Here is a 9215-nt window from a genome sequence, read left to right as displayed (position 1 = left end):
AGTGTCAGTGTATTTGTCTGTGGGGTAGTGATTCTGTGGGTGACTGTCTCAGACAGCGGTGTGTGTGTGCGTTTGTGTGTGCACGCATAAGGATGTGGGTGTCAGTGTCTAGCTCTGCATGGGACAGTGATCCAGCGTGTGTCTGCTTCTGTGAGTTGGTATCAGAGCGTTACAAACTGGGTGGCTGGAGGTACAGGTGTGCCTGTCACAGTGCCCCAGCAAAACAGAGCCCAGTGTGTGTGTGTGTGTGTGTGTGTGTGTGTGTGAGTGAGTGTAGGGGTCAGGGTGTCTGTGAAGCAGTGATTCAGTGTGTTTGAATCAGTGTGCGTGTGTCCCCAAGGGTTTGAGCGAGTGTGGCGGCGTGCTCGTGCCCTGTGTGCTTGTGTAGACGCGTGTTGGTGTGAGCGCCAATGCATTCGCCCGGTGTGTGTATTTTACGGAGAGCGAGGCTGTGTGTGTGTGTGTGTGTGTGTGTGTGTGTGTATGGGAGTGAGTGTCAGCGTCTCTGCTCCCCAGCAGCGCGAGTGGGCTGGTCCCCAGGACCTGGGCTGGGGGTGGGCGCCGCCCCGCCCCCCCAGCCGCGACCCCTCCCACGTGCGGCGGGCTGAGGGTGGCGGTAGGACGGCCGCCTCTAGGACCCGGCGGCGGCCGGCCGCTGTCCCCGGGCCGCGCGAGTGAGCATGTGCAGAGCCGGGCGCCCGCTCGCCCGCCGCCCGCCGCCCGCCGCCCGCTCGGCGCCCGCTTGCTCCGCCGCCGCGGCTCAGCCCGGACGTCCGCAGCCCAGGGAGCCAGGTGGCGGCGCCTTGTGCCCGGGGCGCGTCGGGCCGCTCCTCGCCGCGGGCCGCCCGGGGGCGTGCGGGCGCCAAGGGCGCCTAGGCTCCGGGCACTGCGGGGTTGCGGGCTCGGCGCCCCAGGGAGGCGGGCGCGTGGCCGCCGGAGCGGCCGCCCCAGCTGGTCGCGATTGCGGGGTGAGTGCGATCTCCGGGTGCCCCAGCCGGGACCCCCGCGCGGGCTGCGGGCAGGGTTCCCCCAGCCGCGGGCCAACAAGTTTGTGTAGACGCGGCCGGGAGCGCGGCGGGGCTGCACCTGCTCCGGCTCCGGGGCGCGCTGGCGGGGGGACGCCTCTCGCCGGGCCACGGCGGCTTCGCCCGGGAGTGTGTGCGCGTGGAGCCGGGCTGGGGGGCTGCTTCGGCACGAGCGGGATGGGGCGGGGGTGCGCAAAGCAGTTTCCCAAGCCGCGTCCGCCTCCTGGAATCCTCAGAGACCCTCCGTTTCCCCGGAGGGAGCCGTGGATCTGGGGAGGGGGCGAGGACAGGCTTTGGGGTGCGCACTGCCTCTTCTAAGAGGAGACAGTGGCAGCTCGCTCTTGTTCCGCCACCACGCCAGGCTTCCGGTCAGCGGAGGGTTTTCTCTGTCTCTTGGTGAACTTGAGGCACGGGCAAAGGCGAAACGCACGTATTTCGTCCAGAAAAATTACTCCAAGGAGAGCTCTGCATTTTCCTAAGAGTAGACGGAAACTCACGACTGGAGGCTACTAATTGCGTTTTTCGTTTCTCATGCGAAGCCTCCAGGGGGGTCTTCTGCCTCAGGGTAACCAACCTCCCGGGGGTCTGTTTTCCTGAGCATCTGTGCCCACCGATGATGCCTGCTCGGTGCTGGTTCGCCCGTGGGGAGGGCGGGGGCGGAGAGGGAGACCTCTGACCCTTCTCTGAGCAGTGGGAGGGCTGGTTGTAAGGGTTCCAGCCCCCCACCCCGTCCTGCCCTGGGATCCCGCTGCTGCCCACGCTCGCCTGCTCCCCACCTGCTCCCAAGATGGACAGACTCGGAACTCCTCTCTACTTTTCTAACAGCGTTAGACGCTGTCCTCCCTCTTGCCGCTGGAAGGGCGTGCTTCAGTTTGTGGAGCACTCGGGTTATCCCATGTTGGGACGCCGTGATTGGGAACAGGAGCTGGGGGGGCCTTTTCCTTCTCTCCTCTGAATAGCCTAGGTTATCGGGCACAGAGAGTGAGGGCTCGTGGTGAGTGGAATACAGGAGGCAGAGAAAGCTGGCTGGCTCCGCTCTGCCTGCAGCCGCCCCTGCCTGCTGGTTGCAAGGGCTGGAGAGAGGGCAGCAGGGAGGTTTCCCTCGAGTATTCCCCTCACCGCCCCCAGCCCCACGCCATACCCTTAGCTCTGGCCTCACCAGTCCCTTGGAGAAGATGCCCCGGTGGGCCATCAGAGCCCAGCAGTTCCATGGGGAGGAGCAGCCGTGTTCATCTCTGATGCACACTCGCTGAAGGAAGCGTGGCAGGCAGCTGGGCTGGTGTGCTGAGCCCGGCAGCCTCATCTTCCCCCAGGAGAAGCCCCCTGGCCCTCACCCGCAGCTGCATCCCCCTGTCTTCAGCAGGACCATTGCCACAGCTCCTCTGGAAGAATGCCTTATTTGGGGGGGAGGGGATCCCTCATTCGGTGGACGTTGGAGCCCTGCGGGGCACGGTCCTGTGGCCTGCAGCATGTCTGGCTAGGAGTGAAGAGACGCTAGGATTAGGCAGAAGGCCAGACCCCTGCCCCTTTCTTCCCGTCTGCCTAACCAGGCAGAAGTGGATATTGTGGGCCACCCGTTGGTCGGCTGCTAAGCCTGAGCCTCTGAGCGCTGGGCAGTGAGTTGCAGAGCTGCTTGCCCGTACAGTCTGCCTGAACAGGCAACCCAGAGCCTCTAGACCAGGACTGAACCATGTCCGAGCAGCGCCTCTCAGGAGGGCGTGTTTCTCTTTGTAGACACGCCCGGCTTGAGATCCTATCTGGCTCAGACCCAAGTCAGCCGTAGTGAGACCAGTGCCCCGGACTCTCCCTCCGGAGCTACACTGAGGCCAGGGCAGAGCTCAGTGTTATAGACCTTCGGGGTCTTTATCCATAGGATGTGAGTGATGATCAGACCCACCAACAGGGGCGGAACTGGGTTGGAGGCAAGCCCTGCTCATCTGAGGCGTGAGTGCTTGAACGTGGCTTTGGACTACCTTCTCCCTGGGCCTCTTTTCACACTGCGGCTTTTAATCTCTCTTCCTCGTGGTTTTGACAAACAGCACGTTGACGTATCACCTGGAAAGTTGTTGGAAGGGTGGCACTTTTGGAGAACGTATTTAGGGAGGAACTCTATCTCCCAATGCAGAGCTGAGAGTAGTTGGAAGAACGGGGTGAATTAATTGTGTACATCGTAAAACACTGTGTGCCTCTTGGTAGCTGTTAAGCCTTTCCTCCTCCACTTTGATTCTCTTTTTCTTGCTCCTGGAAACTCATGAGGGGGCCAGGAGGGTGCTGAGGACAGGAAGGCGCGAGGTGTCTTGGCCTCCCCCACCCCCGGCATAAGTCCCCCATCCCAGTGACCTGAGGCACGGCGGGCACAGAGCCAGAGAAGGGCGAGGTTCACTTTGGCTGGGTACTCCACCCACTTGCCCAGATTTATCCAAATCACTCAGTGGGGTTTGCACAAACCTCGAGAGTTTGCCACTCAATGGGAGAAACATACGAACACATGAACAAAATCGGGTTCTACTAAAGAGGTGGCCCAGAGATAGCCTAAAAGCGTCTGTGATTGGCTCTTGCAAGAGTGGGTTGGGCTCCACATCAAGCAACTAAAAAGGCGAAATGCCTTTTAGCGCGTTTGGTCGTATTCTGTCTGTCTTTGCAGCCCTGGCCCCTAGAGGGGTGCCTGGAGGCATCTCCATCCCTGGAGTTGAACAGATGAAGACCATGTGATATGGTAGATGATGCCACAGACCTGGAATCCACAAACTTGAGTTCAGTCTAGCAATAGCTATTTGTCTTTGGTCAAGTTAATTTGCCCTCTGTCTTCCTCAAATTCTGCATCTCCACGACGGAGATGATAATGATTTGACTTCACCAGTTTATGGGAAGATCATTCATTCATTTGATGATCTGTTGATTCATTCAGCACACTTGAGAGTGTGTGAAAGTACCTTGCAATCTCTAATATGGTCCATAAAGATTTATTCTTATTTATATGAACCCCAGCACTTTGGTTTGCTGGAGGATTCCCCCCTCCCCCCACCTCCTTTGCATTGAATGGCGTTTCAGCCTTACTGTTATGTTTTATACCTTTTTAGCAATATTTCTTATTTTGGACCTTTTAAGTTCTGAAGTTCAGAAGATCAAAAGATTTGCCTCCTCAGAGGCAGGGACCCCACCCCATTCCCATTTCCCAGACCTTGTCCCACCCCAGGGCCCCGCAGATCTGTATTTAGTGGGCCCTTTGCTCTCTTTCTGAATCTCCAAGAGCCAGAGGCGTGAGACCCTGGGATGAGGGCAGCATGGCCCTGAGCCTTGGAGGGTGGCCAGTGGGCACAGAGTTCTGGGGTCTGCCCTGTGCCCCACCCAGAGGTGGACAGAGGCACTGCCTGTGTCTAGGAGGGGCTCATAGGCTGGGAGGAGAAGTGGGCAGCGTAGCCGGGACTCAAGGCAGGACACGTCGCCCAGAGCATCCAGCCTCGCCGTCGAGTGCTGGGGAGTGGCTCTGCTCTGGGGATCAGGAAACCTTCTTGGAGGGGGTGGCATTAGAGCTGAGCCTTGGTAGCCACAAAGCCTTTCAGAGCCACAAGGTGGGGCCCACGTTGGCATCCCTGGCCGGCGGAAGAGTATGTGTAAGGGGGCATGAAGGATTGCACGCTGGCCAGTGGGGCGTCGAGTTCTGGAAGGAATACTGAAGGGAAGTTGCTGGGAGACTGAACCAGGAAGGGCCACTGAATGCCAGGCTGAGGCGCTTGAACTTGGCCGTCTGAGTCCTGGGGAGCCACTGCAGGCTATAGCATTGCTCGTTCTTGGTGTTAGAAAGATCTCTTTGTTAGGATGCTGGGAGGGGACAGCGTCTCGGAGAGGGGGCGGGGTCCAGAGGACAGGCACTGAGCCTGAGCAGGGCAGAGGCAGGGGTTGAGGGTGGGAAGAGACAGGGGAGGGCTAATTCAGAGCGCTGAGCCCAGCTGGAAGCTCGCCGGTGTGGCTTTGCCGAGGTCCTGAGGCTGAGACAGCCGCCTGCCCCGACCCCAGCCGCCGGTCACGCAGGCTGGGGCTCCGAACTGCTAGAGCACGAATGCCCACCTCCTTGTCTGGGGAGCAACACGGCGGTCCCTGTCCCTTGAGCTTAGGGCAATCACCCTGCTAAGAGTGCACCGCTCTGGATCCCCAGAGGGTTGCAGCCCTCACCGCAGTGGCCGCAGTGGCCGAAATGCTTCTGGGGCAGCTGGAGTTGTTCTCCCCTCGCCTGCCTGTCCTCTCTGGCAGGGGGCGGTGAAGGGTGATGGAGTCACATGACTGAACCCCAGTGGCCGCTGGTGAGGCCCAGGCCGTCTCTGACCTCTTTCTCCAGCCCCCAGGCCCGAGGGTCTGCCTCCTCTCCTCTCCCGGCTGTCGCCACCCCTCTCCTGTTCAGTCCCTTGGAAACCCCAGCCTGGAGTCATCTGCCCAACCCTCGTCCCTTCGGGCTGAGCCGCAGCTGCCACCTGGGGCCCAGATAACAACAGAGTAACAGCCAAGGGCTCAGTTGTCTAAGTCCCCAGCTGAGACCCCCAGAAGCCCCTCTGTCCCAATACTCTCCTCTCATTCCTGGGAAGAAACTGAGGGGCTCCCTCCCCTGGGCCCTGGGCTCCTCTGGGGTGACACCTGGGCCTCTGGCAGGCCGCCAGGCAGGACAGCTGGCGTCCACCTGTCCAGCCTGAGGCTCGTGCCTCCCTGGTGCCTCCCCCCTCCCGACACGGCCGGAGCCTCGGGTAGGGGTGGGCCCCCTGCCCCCCATCGTCCCCCTGAAGCACTTTGCATGATTCCCAGACAGGTGGTGTCACATGGGAAGCATGCCTGGGGGAAGAATGGTCCAGACCTGCAGCAGAGGGGAGGGGCCCAGGAGGCTGGGACGCTGACCACATGGCAGCATCTGGGAGGTCTGACAGGGGTGGGGCGAGGGGGGGTGACACCGTGTGAGGCACCATGTCTGGGGGCGTCATCCTGGCATGTTTTCAAAAAGGTGGTGATGGAGACACGCTAACCCCCTTTCAGGATTCAATCTTGCCTCGTGTGAAGCTGGTGTGGGGAGAGAGGCGGGAAGCTTAGTGGGCGTGGGGTGGGCTCTGGGAGCAGGGAGCCGGGTCTGAATTCCGGTCCTGGTTTGTCTGGCCTCGGCCAAGGGGCTTCACCCAGCTGAGCTTTAGAGACCGGGGCTCTCAGATGGGGGTGATCAGGGCATCTGCCTCGGAGGGAGATGGGAGTAAACGACATGGTGCAGGTGAAATACACAACCCAGTCTAGTTGGATTATTCAACGCTGCCAAGTGCTTCATAAATGGTGGCATTGAAAAAGCAAGCAATCGCTAACAGCTGTCTTAGCATGGGGGCAGCTTCAAGTAAGCCTGGGCTAGTGCGCCCACCCCAGGGAGTTGGAGGCTGAGAGGAGGTGTGGGTGGCTGATTCCCCCCACAGCTCAGCTGCTGCAGGCCCCTCCTCCAGCGTCTCCACGTTTGCCTCTTTTGCGCTGGTAAGCTGAAGGCTGTAGGTAACGGAAGGCTTACTCCCTGATTCGATCCCAGGACAACGCGTACTTACCCCCATTTAACATGAGGAGCCTGAGGCTCTGCCCTGTGCGGTGACTTGATCAAGGTGGATTTGCTCTAATGGAGGGCCTCCCGGCCTTGGGGTACAGCGGGCACAGCTGACGGGCAGCGGCTACATACGCGCCCCAGGCGCTGGCCGCTCCCGCTGTGCAGCTGCCCTGTGGCTTGGCTGTGAGCCCTTGTGCAGATGCTGCAGTAGCCCAGCCCCCCACCCCCAACCCAGGCCTCTTTCAGGTTCAGTCACTCAACAAACACTTTTACGGGCACTGCCCTGCCGGATGTGTGCTAGGATCTGGGGATGTGGCGAGAATGTGAGATCGGGTGTCATCTGTGCCCTGGGGGAGAGGTGAGCGTGGCAGAGAGTGGGGGACGACTGACGAACGTAATATCAGTGGGAAGTGGGCTGGAAGTCTGGGCAGGGGGACGGGTTCCTGTTGTGGCAGGTGTTCTGGGCTGGGAATCGGCTTCGCGACGTTGCAAGTTCAGAGCGGCAGCCTGCCTTATAGGAGGCCAGGGTCGTAGAGCGCTGGCGTGAAAGTAGCTGCCCCCTGCCCCCACGTCCAGTGCCCACCTCCCCAGACCAGGGGAGGCCCCTCTGGGAAGGGGTGGCTCTAGAGAGGACTTGGTTGGGGGGTGGGGCTTGGCCCTGACAGTGCCGCATCCCACTGTGCCCTTTGTAGGGTGCTCCCAGAGCCTGTATACAAATGTGTATGGAGTTCTGGCCGGGTCTTGGCTTCAAAATTCTGAACTGCTGATCCATTGCCCACCTTGTGGCTCCAACTCATCAGAACCTTTCTCCCCACAGCAGGCGTCCTCTCTCCCCTTATATTTTAGTTCTATAGGATTTTTCACTGATAGAATCCCAATCTTGTAACCAGAAGCCTTTTGCAAGCAGATCCGGAAACCTCTCTTCGTAGCATGACACAGGAAGGATAACATAAAGCTCAGGCACCCTTATTAATTTCCATGTATCTGTAAGACCTGAACTGGTGAAGCGGCGTCCTCTGCGCTTACGTATTACTCCATCTCCCGTGTTTCCAGTGAGGCTCCCACAGCTCTGAATAACCGGAATTTGAGATTTCATTGCCCTGACACCCACAGGAGGAGGTTTCTGATATCATGATTCGCCTATTAACATATCTTCTCATTCATTTTTAAAAAATGTATTCAGAAACAGAGATGGCTGAGCATCTATGCTGCTGGGGCTCATGCTGGGGGCCAGGGTTACTAAAATGCATGGGGCATGACCTCTAGGCTTGAGTCAGTCAGAGTCCTGCAGGGATGATTGACAAGTACGGGGACAATTAAAATTATCTCGGGGTGGTGAATGCTGGGATGGGGGTCAGCACGGGCTGTGGGAAGACAGAGAAGTCTACACCAGTGGGTAGGTGGTAGTCAGGGAGAGCTTCTTGGAGGAAGTGGCACCTGGGCTGATTCTCGGAAGATACACAAGGATTCACCAGGCAAAGAGGGAGAAAAAGACATCAAATGCATTGTGTATAAAGGCACCAGGGCAGATGTGCTGTGTGGTCGCTCTGCTGGACTCTGTGTGTGTGTGTGTGTGTGTGTACACGCACATGTGCACACGTCATGGGGAAGCAGAAGGAAAGGGCCTGGTGAGAGGTGAGCTGGTTGGGCTGGATCAGGAAGGGGGCCTCGTATGTCCTGCTAAGGAGCTTGGAGTTTAGCCCAAAGCCATGGGGAGCCACTGAAAAGGGTTTTAAGCAGGGGAGTGCCATGATCAGATTTGTGTGTTAGTGGAATCACCCTGGCGGCCTTGCAGAGGATGGATTGGAGGGGCCAAAGCTAGAGGCAGGGAGATCAGTCAGGACTTCTTGGCATTTTCTCTGCAGTTCTACAAATCTGACGAGGCTGGCTGGGGTGGGCCTGGCACACACCAGCTTAGAGAGGAAATAAAAGCTCTGGAGACCCGTCTGGAAGGGCTCCCAGACTCAGGGTTTAATTCCACCTTCATTTGCTGATTCCCTAGCCTGCCACCCCTGCCCCAGCCTGAAGGACCCACCGGACCCCCATATTCCCAGATCCTGCCCTCCCCAGAAGCCTCAGGACCTGGCAGCTCTCAGCATTGGATCAAAGACGGTCATGCTGGTCTGGGCCCCTCCCGGGACCCTGGAGTGCCAGGCCGCAAGAGCCCAAACATTGTCTTTCCTCTCACACCCAGCCGCCGTCCGTAGGGCACAGAGCAGCCATTGAGGGGCCGTGGGGCCCTGGCGGAGGTACCGGGCCCTGTTACAGGCAGCGGCTTAGTCACGCTCCTAGGAGTCTTTCTCCCCGGGACAAGCCTGTCCTTGTGTTAAGGGCCGTCCTCACCCAGCAGCCCGGCTCACAGCAGCTGCGGGACCCTCTGCGAACCCGTGACAGTGCACTTCAGAGGCGCCGCCAAAGGAAACCAAAGCCCAGCGTGAGAGCTGAGTCCTGGGGAGCAGAGGGGCACCCGGGACGGCTGCTCTGAGAGCCCTCCCCGCTTCACCTCATCAGGTGTCCAGCCCCGCTGGCAGGTGCATGGCCTGGGGCACTCTCCTGCTCTGGCCTCCTCCCTTTAGGAGACTATGCAAGCCCACTCTCTCTCCGTGTGCCCTCTCCTGTGTTAAAACCGACCC

General features: G+C 59.5%; 1 protein-coding gene across 1 annotated transcript in view; it reads left to right on the top strand.

Annotated features, from left to right (window-relative positions):
- Nucleotides 1-852: 852 nt before the first annotated feature.
- The window catches only part of WSCD1 (WSC domain containing 1), a 37449-nt gene continuing 29086 nt past the window's right edge, over nt 853-9215 (top strand). Inside the window, exon 1 of the mRNA XM_059998453.1 lies at nt 853-968. The gene's annotated coding sequence lies outside the window, so the exon portion shown is untranslated. The remainder of the gene's footprint in view (nt 969-9215) is intronic.

This window comes from Delphinus delphis, chromosome 19 (assembly GCF_949987515.2).
Source record: "Delphinus delphis chromosome 19, mDelDel1.2, whole genome shotgun sequence".
Taxonomy (NCBI): domain Eukaryota; kingdom Metazoa; phylum Chordata; class Mammalia; order Artiodactyla; family Delphinidae; genus Delphinus; species Delphinus delphis.
This window is presented reverse-complemented; position numbering and strand designations above follow the sequence as displayed.